The sequence below is a fragment of the Pholcus phalangioides genome, unplaced genomic scaffold (assembly GCF_987345545.1).
Source record: "Pholcus phalangioides strain wild (caught in Gottingen) unplaced genomic scaffold, Ppha-v1.0 ptg000031l_1, whole genome shotgun sequence".
Taxonomy (NCBI): Eukaryota; Metazoa; Arthropoda; class Arachnida; order Araneae; family Pholcidae; genus Pholcus; species Pholcus phalangioides.
The window spans coordinates 1,363,432-1,383,008 of record NW_028301621.1 but is presented as its reverse complement, the minus strand read 5'-3'; the positions used below and the strand labels follow the sequence as shown (position 1 = coordinate 1,383,008).

Genomic DNA, 19,577 nt, shown 5'->3' with positions numbered 1-19,577 from the left:
CCGTCTTAACGCATGGGCACGCCCGGGGGCCTCAAGAGAAGAGGGGCCTCACAAAAATCGAAACCAGTTGAAATTTTCGAGAATTTACCAGGTAGGGCCTCAGAAAAATCATTTTGCCCGGGGGGGCCCATGATGCTCTTGAGACGGCTGTATCGATAGCATCATCAACGTTACGACCTATGCAATTTCGTACTCATCAATTATTACACACAGTAATCAACATATTCAATCTTTTTACAATAAAAATTTCATAGAAATAAGTAACAGGACGTATGACATTTTAGTGGCTGACCATTGATCCTAGAGGCATACTTCTAACTATAAAATTATCCAAATATTGTGTAGTAGGCCTACTCCGATATGTCATTCATGTTGCAAGGGGCGGTATAGTTATGCAAATAAAAATACAAAGACCACGACAGACGAATGTCCAACGAGGTGGCTGAAAAAAAAGATGCCCATAAAAAATATGGATGTCGAATATAGTATATCTAAACTATATCAAAAATATAGCAACCCAATATCAGCAATAAAAAAACCAATAATTATGATAAAATATAAATATACATACAGCACATAGAAAATTATGGTTGTTTTATTTAATACAAATACAAATACAACGTCACAACAGGCAAAATGCCCAACGAGGTGGCTGAGAAAAAGATGCCCATAAAAATTAAGTATGGATAAAGCTTCTCGATTTATCCCAATATGTTTATCGCATTTCTTTGTCAGTTGTGTTAGAATTCACGACTCCCGCCAAAGTTAAGCCATTCCCTTTATTCACAACCCTAAAATTATTAAAATATAAAGAATAACTTTTTATACAGTCCCCGTGTGCCCAAAACCCCAATTAGAAAGTTGTTGCGATTTCTGTCCTGATGCCATTCAAAAAAATTCCACGTTTCCAAGTGCAATATTCACTGAGATATTCGAATTGGAAAAACGGTTTTTCCCCTACAACGAATGAAACATATGCAAAATTTTTGTGCTAAATATATTTTAGAGATTAGCTATTTGAGATAATACAGGTTGAAAATCTGCAACGAATATTATTTATTTATTTACTTAACGTGCCAAAGGCAAATTGCAAAAAATACACGCAATTTGTAAAATGAACGTAATGTATTCATATAAAATAACAAATGCAACCAGCCTGTGCATGCAAATGAATAAATAAATACAACTCAGCGATCAATAATCTACTCAAATCGTTAAATTGAAATGAAGGAAAAGGAGAAAAAAATTCAAATACCGAGTGATTCGAGCGAGTAATTCGTTCTGCAAGCAATTTGTTGCTTGCAGAACGAATTTAATTATGATGTGAAAAAACATGAATGAAACTCACCTGCGGTTAGTTAACGAGTCAGATGTTTTTTGAAAATGTCATTGCCATGGTATTTAAATATGAACCCCAAAATGTGAAAACTACACGAGCATTTCGTTCAGTCAGTAAAATATTTGAAATACAAACACACAATTCAAGAACCACAACAAGCGAAATACGCAACGCGGTAATTCTTAAAAAAAAAGAAAAAAAGACGTGCCCATAAAAAATAGCAGTCGAATATAATATCAATATAAGTACAACCCAAAATGAAAGCAATTTTCACAAAAAAAAGCCACTTCCCATAAAAAAAAATCATGGTTACCTTCATCTAAGTATGGATAGCCTCTCGATTTACCCCAACATGAATATTATGCCCCTTTAAACATGTCAGGAAATGAAAATCCTCAGCATATTTAATGTGAACCAATCACAAAGCCATGTCGGTGATAGTCTATAATATTTCAAATGATGGACTTTATGTGTTACCATTATCATGTATAATATTTATAGACAAAACGAATTAAAAATAATGATAATTTTCCACTTGATATCGAAGCCGATGAATTATTAGATGAGTCTTTGCTCAACGTATAAAAGGGTAAGTTTTTACCCCGAGCGATACTATTTTTGATGCATAAAAATATAAAACATCCACGTTTAAAAAGGAATGAAAACTCCAGAACAAGTTTCGTTGAGAAATCGTAGAAGAACGCGTTCGAGTTGTTTACGATGAATTTCTTATTGCCGATTACGATGAGATATATCTCCACAGGATAAACATGATAATTATTATTGGTCTATACATATAGACCTACTGTATAAATTCGTTTCCACATCTGTTTCGAAGTCGAAAATGAGTGCGAATAATTAATGCATAAAATTTCATAGTATTACTACGTAAATCGCATCCCTTAGAATATCTGAGCGGGTGCTCAAATTTTGAATGTAATATACATGAAACGATGAATTTTATCTTAAAACATTCAAAAATGTGTGAGCTAAGTGAATTTCATTTCGACTATTGAGAACTCAATATGCTGACAAATATTTGTTGCTAGAATACAAGAAAACGGTAATCACTGTACACAAAACCTCAATTTTATCCTGATAAAAATATATTTCTCACCATTTTAAACATGAAAATTACAACTGGTCTATACATACTGTATAAAAATGCATTTCAACGTTTGTTCTGAAGCCAAAAACGAGTGCAAATAATTAATGCATAAAATTTCATAACACTATTATTATACCGTATTCTCCTGGCCTATCTGAAAAGTGCTCAAGTATTGAATGTAATATACATGAAACTGAATACCATCTATAAGATGGTATTATATTCAAAAGTAAGCTGAGTGTCTTGTTTTAGAATTTCGGCTATTTAGAAGCCTTTCTGTCATTCTGCAAGTGTTTTCTTACAGATATTTGTTGGTGGAATACAAGAGAACCGCAATCATTTCACACGAAACTCAATTTTATCCTAGAAATAAAAATAGTTTCAGTTTAAATACCTAAATCCGGCGCTTTTGTGGAAAAATTTTCGTTTTCGACTGCAAAACTCGCGCGATTAAAAATACGGCATATCAAAATCTTCTAAAACAAAATTCTTCCTTACCTGTATTTTCGAAGACTTTGGTTCCTTTCGCCGATGCTATGAAGAGTGATCAATTTAGCACTTGGGGGCCAAACAGAAGAAAACAACTGAAATTACGCAGTTAGTCATAATCGCCAACTAAGAAGGTATTTAAAGCATGCATTTGGCAGTGAAGAATCACATTCTCATTTGCCGGAGGAATCGGCACAAGAGAATGTTTTCCTCTCGATACGTCCGCATTGGAAACAATTGCAAACCCGTGGAGCATCTTCTCCTCTCGTCCGAGCAAAAACAACAAATAGAAATAATCATTTATCCTTTTTCTTTTTGCTGCCGTTTCCTCTTAAAATCTCTTTTCACTCTTCCTCACTTATTTCAACTTTAAAACGTGAGAAGGGAGTAGATCTTGTCTGACCACATGCATGTCTTTGATGTGGCGTGGAGTGTTTGACCGCTGCAAATACAAAATACCAAAAAGAAAAGAAATAAAGCAAAGAACACCCTCTAGGCTACAAACAAATTTATATTCGTGCGCCAAAAGTAAAATAAAACTAAAAAAAAGAAGAAGAAGAAATAAAGGTTTCCCCGGAGCACAAATAGGAATTGGAAAGAAATGAAAAAAAAACAACAAAAAACCAAGAAGAGAATGGAAAAAAGATAGGAACGAGAGAACTTGACCAAACCATTAAACGGCGATATATTTAAAACCCGATTTTCGCCTGCCCACTTGTTATTTATTATTCTTTTTTGTTTCTAGCTTTAGGAAAATTGGCCAACGCGCCTCACAACTTCACCACTGACAGCAGTAGTAACTAAAACACATTTGGCTGCTGTTTCTAGGGCTCTTTCTTGCTCTTCCGCTTTATCATGTAGAGGTAGTTGGTAACACACGCACGTACATCAAGACAACCTTGATGTTGTGCATATGCATGTGTGTGCATGTTGCGTTTTTTTTTATATTTTATTTCGTGAATGTGTCCGAGGTGCTTAACCGTCTGGAGTGGCTCTTCCCTCCTCCATTTTTTTTTTCTTTTTCTACACTTGGTATTCAAGGTTATCCCATCGTATAAGTAATACTGTATAATAACTGCTGCCACATTTCGCATCCAGAGAGAGAGAGAGAGTTTTTTGCCTTCGGGTCTCCATGATACGTACTTGGCTGGCAGCAGCCAGTTCTTATCGGCCATGTTGCCTTATTCCATATCTTACGTGATTTACGTAATGGTCTTATTCAATTGTGTAATGTAAATCCAGTGGAAAGAAGAAGGAAGGGATTTCTCATTTTACATTTATTTTATTTTTGTACGTTCGTATTTTATCGTTCCTTGAAAAAGAGTAGGCGCTACATACGCGAATATTTTTCTTTCCTCGCCGTTGAGAGTCGCATTTTTAGCGCCGACATCGCCTACGAAATGTTCGTCGCCGTCTAATCGCATCGCCTCGTATCGTCACTCTGCCGAAATCGGTCGAAGTCTTTTGAAAGAACAGTTGATTCTTGGGATGGGGGATAGTTGCCACTCTTTCTTCATTTCAATTAATTTCGGATAGGAGAAGGCGTTTTTTCTCACTGACAAGTTGTCGCACGCAGTATTTCTTAGAGCCCACTCTCCATAAGTTTGTTCACCAAGTTAAGGGGATTCTTCTTCCTATTATTCATCTGCCTCGGACAATTTCGTTAATTTTTTTTAGAAAGATTGTTTTGAATTTTAACTGGATTAGTAATTTTTCATTGTGTCAGTTTTTTTTTTCTATTTCAATGGCATGTCTTTTTTATTAATCGATTTTATCGAGTATGTCTATTATAAAGTAATGTATAAGCTGTTATTTTGCATAGTCGCAAACTTCGTTGTCAACAAAAAAAATTGGTGTCGAATTAAGTTTTCAGCCATCTGGACATGTGGCTAGTTGTCCCAGATGAAACGGGGTTAGTTGTCTCATGAGACAACTTACCCTTAAGGGAATTACAGTTTGCCTTAACTTTGTTGATTTCTTTCATTATGTATGAAAAATGAAAGAATATAGTATGAATTCACTATAATATAATGAATATTATAGTGTGTGAATTCTCATACTTTATTTCATTGTAGACTGAGAAATTACAAATACAAAGAATATTCTGGTTTCAGCGCTGTTTCCAAAAGCGTGTCTGGGGAACACGAGAGCTGAGCTATTTTATTTTTAGAGCCCCTTGAGTTAATTTATTTAAAATGCTGCATATGTGTATTAACAAAAATTTTCAATAATTTGGAGGCTCTTATTTCAGTTTGTGCATTACGGGACTCGCTCTATCCCCCCCCCCCCCAAAGACACTTAAGACTGCCACTGTCACTGTGTACAAGTGGCAACTCTTATCACAATAGGCAAAATTACCTTTCAAAAGTAAAGTAAAAAATAAGTAAAATTAAAACAACTTTTAGTTTAATTACGTTATCAACATCTATAATTTTCGAGTGTTACAAGCGAGAGTAGTGGGATATATCAAAAAATCTATAAAAACCTAAGTAATCGATTATTTCAACTCCCCCCCCCTCCCCATTTTAGATGGGCAGATTGATGATAAAACAGAGTCGAACAAGGGTATTCATGATCAGTTTTATAAATCTTTCTAGCTGTAATACCCGGCGCTGCCCGGGGTTTCGTCAATGAGGCTTTATGGATCACGTGATATCTCCATCTTTCTTTGAGGGACATACAAATCGTGTTCAAGTTGAACCAACTGGCGACTCATGAAATAAACAAATCTAGATTTAAAGAAACATAGAAATGAATATATATATATTTTTCTTTTTCAAGGGGTGCCAAGTATTTCAATTCCCCTCCCCCTCTGAAGTTCTAGTTATTCATCTGCCTGTTTCTGCTTCAAAAAATATTAAAGCTGGAATTTCTTCGATGTACTTTATAAGCCCATAATTAATTTTAAAACAATTTATATGTGAATTTATGCAGTTAAACAATAAGGAGACATTAATTTTCATACTTGAGAAAATATAAATAAAAAGTTGAAATCAATGTTATTGCATGGATCTCAACTCAAAAGTAGGTCTGGCTAATCACTTCGTATTTAATCTCCTGGGCTTCGTATATCTCTAAGCGAACTGAATATTTCAAAAATCGAGAATTCAATACAATTTTTAAAATTATTGATGGGGCGGAAAATCCCACTAATTTCCGCATTTCTACAGTAAAATCGACAATTTTAGCACTGATTTCTATGAGGATCACCATTTTCCTGACTTTCAAAGCGATGCTGATGATGATTATGACGTATATTCAAAAAGCCTCATTACTGAGAGTACTGAAAATGTGGCCAACCATTATAAAGGCATAAACTATTATACATATACATATGCTAACAGGATTAGAGAAGTGAGTTGTAAAGGCATAAAACACGTCTGAAACGCATTGCTAGGGAACCACGGTAACCAAAGTAAACGTTCCGAAAGTGATTGTTGAGGCCCAAAAACCATTGTTGCGCGACGTTTTTTGCCCGTTTGGGGCATTTGCCCTGGTCTGACAAAATTTTAAAGTAGCCTATCGTTCAAGTCGGGTCCCATTTGGTATATATGCAAAATTTGGCGCCGATTGATCAAAAATTGTAGATTTGTATAGAGAACATACATACACACACACAGAAAATCAATTTTATATATAGACTAGCTATAATACCCGGCGCTGCCCGGGTTTTCTTCCATGAGGCTGTTTGGATCACGTGATATCTCCCTCTTTCTTTGAGGGACATGCAAACCGTGTCTAAGTTAACCAATATGACGACTTCCTGAGCGACTTCATGAAATAAACAAATATAGATTTAAAGAAACATAGAAACGAATATATTTTTTTTCCCTTTTTTTAAGGGGCGCTAGGTATTTCGATCCCCCCCCCCCCTGAACTTTAATTTATCCATCTGTCTGTTTCAGCTTTCAAAAATGCTTAATTGAAGCTGTGAAATTTCTTCGATGTATTTTATGGGCCCATAATTAATTTTAAAACATCCTAAACTATATGAATTTATGCAGTTGAATATTAATATACAATACGGAGATATTAATTTTCATGCTTCAGAAGACATAAATAAATAGTTGAAATCAATGTTATTGCATGAATGTCTAACTCAAAAGTAGGTCCGGCTAATTACTTCATTTTTAATCTCCTGGGCTTCGTCTAAGCGACCTGAATATTTCAAAAATCGAGAATTCAATACAATTTTTAAAATTATTGATGGGGCGGAAAATCCCACTAATTTCCGCATTTCTACAGTAAAACAATTTTAGCACTGATTTCTATGGGAATCATCCTTTGCCTGACCCTCAAACTGATGCTGATTATGACGTCTATTCGAAAAGCCTCATTACTGGGAGGATTGAGAAAGTGGCAAACCATTATAAAGGCATAAACTATTGTAAATATACTGGCAGCATTAAAGAAGTGACAAACCGTTGTAAAGGCATATACACGTCTGAAACGCATTGCTAGGGAACCTCGGTAACCAAAGTAAACGTTCGGAAAGTGATTGTTGAGGCCCAAAAACCATTGTTGCCGGACAGTTTTTTGCCCGTTTGGGGCATTTGTCCTGGGCTGACGAAATTTTAAAGTAGTCTATCGTTCAAGTCGGGTCCCATTTGGTATATATGCAAAATTTGGCGACGATCGATCTAAAATTGTAGATTTGTATAGAGAACATACACACACACACACACACAGAAAATCAATTTTATATATATAGATAGATAGATTCAGTTCTACCATTTTCAATGTTTTATAGTGAATGAATACCTACTTAATGTTGTGAGACAACGTATCCCATAGTGTGCGACAACTTGCCCCGTATATGGGGTTGGTTGTCACACTCAACAAGAAATTATTACAAATTTATATTTCATAGAAAGAGGGATTTTTTCGTGATCGCAAAAAGCGCTAGTACATGGCAATTGTTCAAACTCAATGCAGACATGTCAAAAATGTTTGGATTGGTTTGAAGTAAATACCCGAAATTAATTGAAATGCAAAAAAGTGCCGACAACTCTCCCCGGTCTCTCCTATGAAATTCAAACCAATCCAAAAATGTTTGATTTATTTACATCAAGTTTGAACAATTGGTTTGTACTAGAGCTTCTTTACAATTTCAAAAAAAATAACTTTCTGTGAAATATAAATTTTTAAAAATTTCTTCGCGAGTGTGAAAACCAACCCCATATACGGGGCAAGTTGTCACACACTATGGGGTACGTTATCTCACAACATTGAGTAGGTATTCATCCATTATGAAACATTGAAAATGGTGGAACTGAATAAGCTTTATAAAATTAATCACGAATTCTTTTCAAGATATACGGAAGACTGGATGTTGTGAAGATATTTATTATTTGAGATGTTAATTTTTTTTTTTAAGGAAGGAAAAACTCATCTCTGCCTCTACCGGGAGTCGAACCCAGGTCCCTCGATTGCCGGACGAGTGCTCTGACCACTAAGCTACAGAGGAGATAGAGATTTTTTCCTTCGCTAGAGCGTATATATGTGCTCTATCTCTATCTGCTCTGTAGCTTAGTGGTCAGAGCACTCGTCCGGCAATCGAGAGACTCGGGTTCGACTCGAGGCAGAGATGAGTTTTTCCTTCCTTAAAAAAAAAAAAAAAAAAAAAAAATTAACGTCTCAAATAATGAATATCTTCACAACATCCAGTCTTCCGTATAGCTTGTATTAACAAGTGAAGAGCGACATTCATGTCATGAATTCTTTTGTTCAACTGTATTTTATTGTCAAACTGCCCATCAAAACGTAAAAAAAAAGCTGAAATAATTTATTACTTAGGCTTATATGGATATTTTTTATGTGTATCCCGCCCGCTTATCTCGCTTGTTTCACTCGAAAATTATGAATGTTGTGAACGTAATTAAACTGAAATTTGTTTGAATATTACTTATGGTCCTTTTTGAATAGTAAATTTTTCTATCGTGACAAGCGTTGCCACTGTCTTGTACGTAGTGGCATGTTAACAAAAATTGGGGGGGGGGGGGTAAAACTCTGAAATAAGAGACTTTAAATTATTAATATGCAACATTTGAAATAAATAAATTCAAGGGGCTCAAAAAATAAAAGAGCTCGGGTCTAGCGTTTGGAATCGACGCTGAATTCAGAATATTCTGTGAAATTGTGATTTCTCAGGCACTTTGATATAAAGTTTGAATTCACTATAATATAGTACTGTTCTTTCATTTTTCATAAATATTGAAAGAAATCAACAAAGTGAAGGCAGACTGTATAATTCCCTTAAGGGTAAGTTGTCGGAGGAGACAACTAACCCCGTTTCATCTGGGACAACTAGCCACAGGTCCCGATGGCTAAAAAACGACAACGTAGTTTGCAACTATACAAAATAACTATAGTTTTTACAATTTATATCATTGTTTTACGTTTCATGTTCCTTTTTTATATGTTTTAGTTTTTTGACATGACAAAAGGACATTTTTCTTATTTTTATGTCATGCTTTGGCGCAGTTTGGCCAAATTGGTCCTTGCGCCAATAAATTGAAAATCCAATCCAAAATAACAGCTTATACATTACTTTATAATAGACATACATACTCGGTAAAATCGATCAATGAAGGCATGCCATTGAAATAGAACAAAAAACTGACACAATGAAAAATTACTAATCCCGTTAAAATTCAGAACAATGTTCCTAAAAAAATTAACGAAAGTGTCCGAATACTAGGAAGAAGAATAATTCCCTTCACTAGGTGAACAAACTGTACCATTATGGACAGTGGTCCTCCGAGAAATACTGCGTGCGACAACTTACCAGTATGACAACAAGCCCCGGTCTCCCTTATTCGATCTGTTGTTGGGGTTTCCATTTTTTGAAATCTCTGAACTGCATGTTGAAACAAGTGAAAAATTTTCACTTTCTGAGTTTTTAAGGTGGTTAGATCCTTTATTTTGCTAAGTGTTGCCAGAAACGTAAATGTTTAACTCCTATTGAAACGCATGTTACTAGCATTTTAGGAATATCACACTCATAGAGTAACACGAGTAGAGTAAACATTTAAACGTCATTTCCCAAGTTTTGGAAATATCCACATTCATGCTTTCTGGCATCGGGAGGAGGGGGGGGGGGGGGGGAGGACAAAGAAAGTTCTCTCTCTCTAAATTTATTTTTCAAAAAAAAATTGTGCTTATTAATTTTTGAAGTAATTTTAATTCTATTCCAACCTCTCGGGAAAAAAAGTTGGAGGCAGTAGCACATATTCCACTCTAAGAAATTCAGATTTTACGTATTGTCCACGGATTATGCGCAGGGAAATACAGCAATTTCTAACGTGGACGACTACTTTCACAAGAACATGTCGGATTCCATATGCAAATCGCAAGCCAATTCAACTTACATTCAAAATTCTTTTTCTTTTTCAGCCCCTGTGATAAATATGTGTTTGCCGTTCTATCGTTTTAACCATGTCTTATTATTTTGCATGTAATACAGCGTATGTTTCATAATTCATATTTCTAATTATGATTGTGAATTTAAGTGATTCGGTTGCCACAAAGAGTAATATTACCCCTTGAAACCTCACACATAATTGTTTTTTTCCCTTCTTTTCAGCTTTGTTCCGTTCCTCAAACCTGGACTTGTGACTTTGTGGGATTTTGTTTATAATTGGTATTAATTATTAATCCACGTATTTTGCATTTTTGTCATTTGCATAATTTGTATTCGTATTATCACATTGTCACAGAAATAAATTGGCTTTGTATTTGAAAAATCATAGATTTTCATATTTCGTAATCCAATTGCGAATATTCGACTTTATAAGTAGCCTACTTTAACATAAATACGTCTTCACGAAGTCACCAACCAGAAAACTTATACGGAATGTCTTCGAAGTAAGGCAAATACTCGAACTTTTGAACGCAGGACTTTATATAAAGTTGGTCACATTTTAAATGCTGATATTTTGGAAAGCATACCGTGCAGGTGAAAGGTATGGCGGCCACGGGTAAATCCCTATAGATGCCTTCAACAACAGAAACGGCGACATGACGGCAGAAAATATTGCTACCTCAGAGAGTCCCCCATCGAAGGTTAGCGCACCAACCTATCGATGAGTATAAAGCACCAACCTATCGATGCGTATAAAAAACAAGCCTGCCGTTCGGAATCATTGATCATTGATCATTTTTGTCGCACCACGGTCATTTTCTGCACACGAGGGCTAATTAGACCGGGACCTACAATTTATTGCCGATTCCGAACGGCAAGCTTGTTTTTCATACTCATCGAGAGGTTGGTGCGCTAACCCCTCGATGGGGGACTCCCTGCGGTAGCAATTTTTGCTGCGGTCAAATCACCGTTTTTTGTTGTACCCCTGTGTCAGGAAAGTTTTCTGACAAGGACGAACCGGGTATCGAACTCGCGACACCTCTAAACATCCTTTGGTACTTTAGGCGAGCATCTTATCGACCGGGCTACCGCGCCCCCCGTTCGGAATCGGCAATAAATTGTAGGTCCCGGTCTAATAAGCCCTCGTGTGCAGCAAATGACCGTGGTGCGACAAAAATGATCAAATGCCTTCAATTTTGTATATCATATCGGTGCTTAGCACCCTCTAATCTGGATACCAATTTAAAAAAAGGTGGCTGGTTACAGATATCTAAAAAATCTAAAAAAAAAGATAGATAACGGAATCCTCACGTATTCCCAAGAGATCTATCGAGGGAAATTGTTAGGGCCAGTAGACATTTTTGCCCGAACCGGGATTCGACGCCAGACCCGCACAGTCAGAGACCAGCTCTCTGACCGCTCGACTGTTAGGTGGCAATAATAATCTTTATTATTTTCAGAACTTAAAAAGTTGTTCTTTTATCATTGATAGCCGTATCATATTTTTTCGAAATCAAACTGTGAAGAAAAGAAAGATATTTTGTATTTAAAAAGAAAGGTCAACAATTGATTTCTCATAACTGATTCGACTAGTTTCGGGAATACGGGCACAATTGAAATGGGGCGATATATTTCAGACCGCGATTGAAATTTCCTTCAGGGAACTAGGGATGTTGTTACATATCCAAGTAAGAAGAATCTTTGTGATTCTTCTTACTTGAATATGATTTTAATTTTAGATTTACCGTCACTTTCATTTTCCCTTGAAAATTCATTTTCGTTTGATACTCGTATTTTAAACTTCACATTCATGTAGATTCTCCACAGACTTTCTGGACGTTTAAGTTATACCTTGATGTTCCATTTGTTTATTCGCGACATAATTTTGTAGGTGACTGTGAGTGGTTTTGCATGACACCCAGCACGGTAGAGTTTACAAAAAAAAAATCCTATTCTATCAGCCGAGACATAACTTTAGAAAGTGCCGTTAAAAACCATCGACGTTATACCGAGGTCTTACTGCATCTCGTGTTTCAAGTTTTCTGTTTCTAGAGATTGTATTATAAGCACATACTTTTTGTTTTAGTAATTTAATGAGCGAGAATGTTTCCCGATATGAACCAGCCTCCTAGGAGGTGAAAAGAGAAAGCCATCTCGCGCGCACAACCACAGACGTACATAATATAATACATAAGGTGTAACAACTTCAATTCTGATGGTAATATGGCCTATTTTCCTGTTTCGAAAAGAATTCGAAATTTGGTGCTCTTATGCAGTGTAGCTGTTTGCTTGAACACATAGCCTAGTTATTTTTGCATAGTTTCGCGCTAGTTCGCCATATTGTGACGAAAGTGTTATTCGGAAAATCATGTTGTTATTTTCTTACGAGACATTTGTATTTCTTCTCAGGTATTCCACAACTTTAGTTCGTTAACCATAGCATGTGAAGTTTTTAATGCTTTTTCAACAGCATTCATTGTAATTTCAATCTGTACAAAATTCTGACTGTCATGTTGGTTTTTTAACAATTTTGACAGATGGGTTCTACGGCTAAGAGAGAGAGAGGTATGTGCTATATACTGCGCATATGCGAGTATCAATTTTTGATTTGTCAAAAATTCCTTGTGACCAGGTCTCTAGAACACGGGTTTCCAAGGAAAGTGTTCCGCGGAACCCTGGGGTTCCACATGATCAAACTCCATGGAACCCTTAAAAATTCCAGATCCCGGAGAGCTTTCAAAGATGAAAACTTTCTGTTGTTGTTGCTGATATTCGCAAAGCTGTCCTTTGCTATGAATTTTGACGAGATAGTGTCACGTTTGAAAACAATCCAGACCACTTAAATGACTCACCTAGAGAATGTGGAAGCATGTGAGCGACCAAAACAATGCGCCAGTATGTGAGTGACCAAAAGAATGACCTGGTGAGTAAATGACGAAAACAGTGACCTATAGGTTGTGAAAGCATGTGAACGACCGAAAGATAGGGACACAGAAACCAAAATTATAAGAATAATCTTAGACTCCGGGCTGAAGCTCTGCCAGTCCCACCCCCTGTAGGGGACATGCGGGGACCTCAGCTGAATAGGGGTTCCGCGATAAGATCTGACATAATGATTTTTATGACAATTAACTTTCTACACACTTTCCAACACACTATTCTTTGATTTGTGTACATCAGTGCCACCTACCGGCTGTTTTTAGTTTTTTTTCCTGTCTAAAAAAACTTCCCGTGACCTAGCGATGCCAACATTGCAAACCGTTTTTTATTTCGGTTATTTTTCCGGTTTTTATGGACTTTTAAAGTTTCTATGGACTTTTTGCCCACCCTGTATGTTTGTTTGTATTTAATTTTCAATTAAAAGTTTGCTTAGCTGAATCTTTTTCTAAAGCTCTCACGCTATTTCGCTTGTATTTTCTGCAGCGATACATCTCGTTGGATCATACATTTTTCCTTTTAACAACGCTTCAGAGTATTTTTTTAACATTGTCTGTTTTTCAGAATTTATAATACAGGCCTCAGCAAAAATCACTGGCGCTCAGCATGAGCGTATTACCCTCACATACCTTAAGACAAATATATAAATTATAATTATTATTAATTATATTATCCTCAGTCTAAACGCAAAAAAGCTCCGTGTCTGCGTGGTCATCGATCAATCGATATCCCCCTGTTTCATAAATTACGCGACGAAAACTATCGCTAAACGCTTTTCTTGAAGTAGAGCTCCGAAGTGAATTCCGGATGTCCCTTAACATAAAAGACAAAGTTTGAATGAATATGTTACGATAAACGTGACAAATATGCGGTTATTATATATAATAACTGGTCATTATCCATACTCACCAAGCATTTTGGAAAGCTTGATGAATTTCCCTGAATTTATCACTTTTACCGGCGATTATGCTTTGCTTAATACTTAAGCGTCGCGTCGTTATGGTAAATATGATATATGTGTATATATATCATTCCATACCATAGTTTCCCAAAATTTTCGTTCCATCGCCCCCTTTCCAAAATTTTTTTCTTTTCATCGGCCTGAACTCAAGAGCCAACACATAGGATCTTATACTAAACTCCAAGCTTCTACCAATCCTGGACACTCCTATCGCCGCCAAGGGACGATATTGCCCACTTTGAGAGACATTGTACGATTGTAAAAGCTATTATTATTGTATCGGGATTCGACTATATTCATCACGCATACGAGACTCATTTGGAATTTTTTTCATGTTTATCAAATTCACCAATTACACTAGGATATTATGCATAATTACAGATGAAGGCAATAAATTTCAAGTGTTTATAAAATTTATCAACGACACTTGGTTATTATGCATAATCACCGATAAAAGTAAAATGTTTTCAGCAGGCTATTTATCAAATTTACCAACGACGTTTGGGTATCATGCATATCCACCGGTAAAAGTGATAAATTTATCAAACTTACGAGACGATTTGTAAGTATGTATAATAACCGGTTATTAGGTATAATAACCGATTTATCGCATTTACCGTAACAAACACATCGATTAAAAAGAGGGCCAGGGTCCCGATCTCTGCTTGTTGTGCACTGCTGTGGGCATCGTCTTGGTCTCTCATCGTGAGAATCCAGGTTCGAATTCTGTTAACGGCACAGAAATGGTTCGCTGAAGTTGGTTTTTTGTGATTTTGCAACTTCAAGCGGCGAATGCAAGGCCAGTCCTTCATTTGAAAAAAAGTCTCTCCACAGAGGCTGACCTTCAACACGATACTCAAGTATCACGAAAATTCAAGCATTTGCTGTTTTGCCATCTTCAAAACATGGAAGGCAAATGGCAGCACCAGCAAGAACACGAAACAAGCATAATTGACACAAAATTAACACGTTAAGCCTACGCATATACCGATTCGTTAGAAATTCCGCTGACGAATGTGTACGAGGCGCCTGCGCGGATAAGTAGTAGTAGCTTACTCGTAGTGAGATATGGGTTGGCCTACTAAAACTGAAACAACAACACACCAATTCGAATCCATGACTTCTGGGAACTCTACCAATGTTCTTGTTTACAATGAATCCCGTCGCTACATTTCGTCCAAGTAGTGTGCTGAGTCCAAGAATTTCTGGTGAATTAAGAATATTCACCAAAGTGAAAGCAAGTATCTTAAGAGTTGTGATGTTTCTTTACGCTATGACGTCGTCGTGTTTCGTTTGAGTTGGAGAAGCCTTTTATTAACGTTATTCTCTCAATATATGGAATTTCACCGGGTCGACGCTTATTGTTGATGTATCGAAAGTGTCGTGATAACCGAGTTAGACCATAGACAGATGCTAGTATGGAAACCGTTATTGATAAGTTTTCTTGCAGTGGCACACCGATTTCAAATTCTTGATTTCACAGCAAGTCAGAGCCGCACTTAGGGGGTGTGCGTCAGGTGAGGCCTCGTGCTTCGTGAGACCTTGTGAAAGAAAAATTGTTTCTCTCGTTAGTTCAAAATTACCTTCAGTGCTGAGTTTTCACGAATTTTTGTGTTAATTTATATTTAGTTGTTTGTTTAGAATCTCTGGTATGGATATATATTCTCAGTATTCTTGTATATTCTGAAATAATAATGGATTCATTTCCAATGATGAAAATATGTATAATCGGGGCAAAAAAAAGAGGTTTTAAGCATTTTTGGTGCTCGATTTGCTCATTGGTATGACCGGAAAACGGGACATTCCATAATTTTATCTTAATTTTGTCCAAGTTTTTTTATGAAAATTTCCCGTTTTTTTCACTGAAGCTGATTTAAAAATTCGCGATCCTAACTGAAATAGGAAATGTGAGATGATTTACATAATTTAGGAATTATATTATAATCAAATATGACTACAAATATTTCATATTTGTGTCATGCGTCCGACTTTCTTTTTTCTTGAGGAAATGCATTTCATGTCACTGTGTATTTGATGCAGCACTTTATTTCTCACCAAGGGCCATTTATGAGCAATAATTGGTGATACCTGTGTCCTGGGTGCAAAGCCTCACGTGCCACCCATAAAGACGTATCTTGCGGGAGGCTGACAGGGATTCCGCCTAAGGAACCCTATTTTTTTAGTGTCAAGTCGCTTACCATTGGCTACTCAGCAAAATACGAATGACCATACCTCCGACTTTTAAAGAGGCCTGCCTCGATCTTTGGTCCACAATAATTTTATCGTTCTCGATTATGTAAGATAAATTAATCAACAACTCAGCTCTTGTTGATGAGTCATCATTACTTACAGTTATTCTGTGAAGAGCGAGGCGGACTTCTATTAAAAAATTCATTTCAAAAGCGTTTCTGGCGCCGGACAAAATAGAAACCGAATTTTTTGCTTGCTTTTATTTGACCGTTCCCGATAAATTATTGGATTGCGGGCATCAAAATGCGTCATTGCACCTTGTGACGTTCTTATTTCTGATATTACGGTTCTAAAGGCATGGTTCCCACATCCTGGAGCAGGGCCTCTGGACTGAGATCTTTGACGGGTTCCTACGCCAGACTTTTCACGGGCTCTGATATAGGGAATTTATAGCACGAGAAAACAAAAAATGATTATAATTGTCTCACGCCCCGGGTCAGCTCCACCCGTGTGAGGGCCATGGTTATACGTCCTGTCCGTTAACTCGCTTCAACACCGTCATTTGAATTTTCACTGTTGGAAGTCTTTTAAAAAATTACGATTTCTGACTAAACCCTAAGCTGCTGCCCGCTGCCTGTTTTGCACAGCACCTCTTGCACCCTCGCTTAGACCGCCCCTGTTCTACAGCATTGCATTCTTCAAGCTTCGATGTCGTTATAACCGAGTTCGAACGTAAATCCTCGTAAGAAAAGAGCCACAAATACCGGCGGATCAGTTGCAAATCGGTTGGAAGACGCGAACGAAACTTCTTAAAACTGAACGCTAAAAGATTTTTTTAAGGATTGATGGGCGGTTGGGATTCAGTAGAGACAGAAGAGAATTGAGCAAACTAAAAAGAGAGAGAGCCGAGATTATATTGGTATAGCGTTGTTGTTGCTCTTATATGGATGGAGAAGAAAAAAAAGCAAAAGTGGTTGTTGCTGACCTTGACACGAACGAACGTCGTCGCAGACAACGACCAGCACCAGCCCAGACATCTCTCCTCGTCTTCTTCTTCTTATAAAAAAAAACTGCTTTTTTCTTTCCTTCTTGAATAATAAATAACGTGCAGAGCGTCTGCGTAGGCCGAGACTCTCTCTCTCCTTGTAATTTTTTCTTTTCCAAGCATTTTTACAGCAGACGGCCGACCGTTGGACGCTTCCACAAGAAAAAGACGAGAATCCATTTAATACGGACTTTCTTTTTTCCAGAAAAAAAAGCAAATCGAAGAAAACCGTTGGACGATCTTTGACAGTTTTTTTTCCTTTTCCACGGGCCAATGATTTTGAAGAATTTCGAATCGTCCTTGAAAGAAAAACAAACGATAAAAGACAATGGGATAGAGTCATACCATGTCCAGCTTTGTACGGACGCTCGTCTCCTACTTATGTACCGTTTCTTGCATATAACGAGGTGTTCGAGTACGCAGGACCCGCGATCATGCTAAAGCTTACGTGCTCAACCGTCGTTATTCATTCGTTATTTCTAGTGACGAGAGTAGTTAGCTATGTTCTCGTCACACTTTATTTCTTTCGACCCGAGCGCAACTCCGGTCTATTATCATCACCGGCAATTTACTATCGAGTGAGCTGTGCCGGAAGTGTGAGTGTGCGGTGCGTACCTAGCAGCCTGAGAGCGTGTATGGTGTTGTGTGCGAATATTTAGCGTTCTCGTCACGCGTCGCCTTTTCGTACACTCTTATGAGCATTTGTTGTGGCTCCGGTATGGGCATTTTTACCCTGTTCCTTTCCGCCGCCTTGTTGGGCAAGTTGCTTTTTTGTGGCCTCTGTATTTGTAACTCAATGCATATTTGGTGGTCTGCTCACAGTGAAGAAATTTTCTCGAAGTGGATGCAAACTCGCAATGACATCTCGAAATTGCAACCGACTAGGCGATCGGACCTCCCCCCCAAGCAGAGATTATAGTGTTATTTTGTCGGAAAAAACGTAAAAAACCCTCCTGAGAAGAAAAAAAAACCCTTGAGAAAATTCTGCGTACGCCTATGACTGTGGCACATCCATTGAGTGCCCGCGACGTATTTACACATCACCTCGGGATACAAACCGCTCGAACGGGGGGGGGGGGGGTGCGAATCACTGATGGTGTGTGAATGGGGGCGGGGGGAAATATCTACCTCCACCCTTCCCCCATGAAAATAATATGATTTTTCTTTTGTGGAACAATTCTGTAACGAGCGTAGAGAAATAACAGAGGTCCTCAACCTTTTACTAGTCGCGTGCGCTGCCTGTACACATCATCAAAATAAGAGTCCCCCCCCCCCCCTACGGCAAGTTTGACATTCTAATGAATGAAATCCGGATGATTTAAATTCTAGAATGCAATAAGGTGCTTCAGGGAGCACCGTGGTGATCAACGGCCTGCCGGCACAACGGCGTATACAGTTTCAGAATTTAGCGAAATGCTAAAGGAAATCCTCAATGAAAAGTGTTCTAGAGACGAAATTTCGAAATCACTTTTAGAAAACATTTCAGAAATAATTTCAGAGCCAATGAGGAAAAATTTCATAATTATTGTTAGAAATATTCTAAGAATTGAGGAAGATTCGTATCAAATGAAATTAATTTAAGAAATGATGGGAATCCATATTTGGTAGAAAAGTATTTCAAGGTTATATTTGATGAAAAAATAATTTCAGAATTAATGGAATATTTTAATATCCAAAAATGTTGCCAGTTGTCGTCGAAATCACCAGTTGTTGCTAATTATTGCTTATAAATAGCCGTTTAAGCACCACAGCAAAAACGTATTTCACGGGAAAAAAAAACAAAAAACATGGGATAAATACGTAAGACATGTATTTATAGCACATTCATTATAACATCATTTATAAATCACTGCAAATTATCGCAATCGTTTTAGTGAAGATTATGAATTAAAATAAGCTTTGTGTTGAAACGGGGAAAACCCCATGAATGTCCGGGGTAAGAGCAAAATTATGAGGAAATACGGGACATGCCAATGAGCAAGACACGTTACCCATGACTAGAACCACCGACAAACATTCCATTAATGTGAGATGTATTCTGGGAATTTCTTGAGAAAACACTTTTAAAAACCGGAACAGAATCGACGAAAAATATGTCGTCATATCGGAGGTCGTTGTGTTTTGATCGACGTTATAAGCAAGGGG

At 37.2% G+C, this 19,577-nt stretch overlaps 1 long non-coding RNA gene across 3 annotated transcripts in view; it reads right to left on the bottom strand.

Moving 5' to 3' along the window:
• The window catches only part of LOC149066978 (uncharacterized), a 46,723-nt gene extending 42,970 nt beyond the window's left edge, over window positions 1–3,753 (bottom strand). Inside the window, exons 1-2 of one of the 3 annotated variants that reach the window (XR_016195397.1) lie at window positions 3,608–3,753; window positions 2,946–3,378 (exon numbers count right to left, since the gene is read on the bottom strand). This is a non-coding gene — a long non-coding RNA (uncharacterized LOC149066978). Of the gene's footprint in view, window positions 1–2,945 lie in introns of all 3 variants that reach the window. The other 2 variants (XR_016195395.1, XR_016195396.1) reach the window with 2 other exon arrangements.
• Window positions 3,754–19,577: the final 15,824 nt, after the last annotated feature.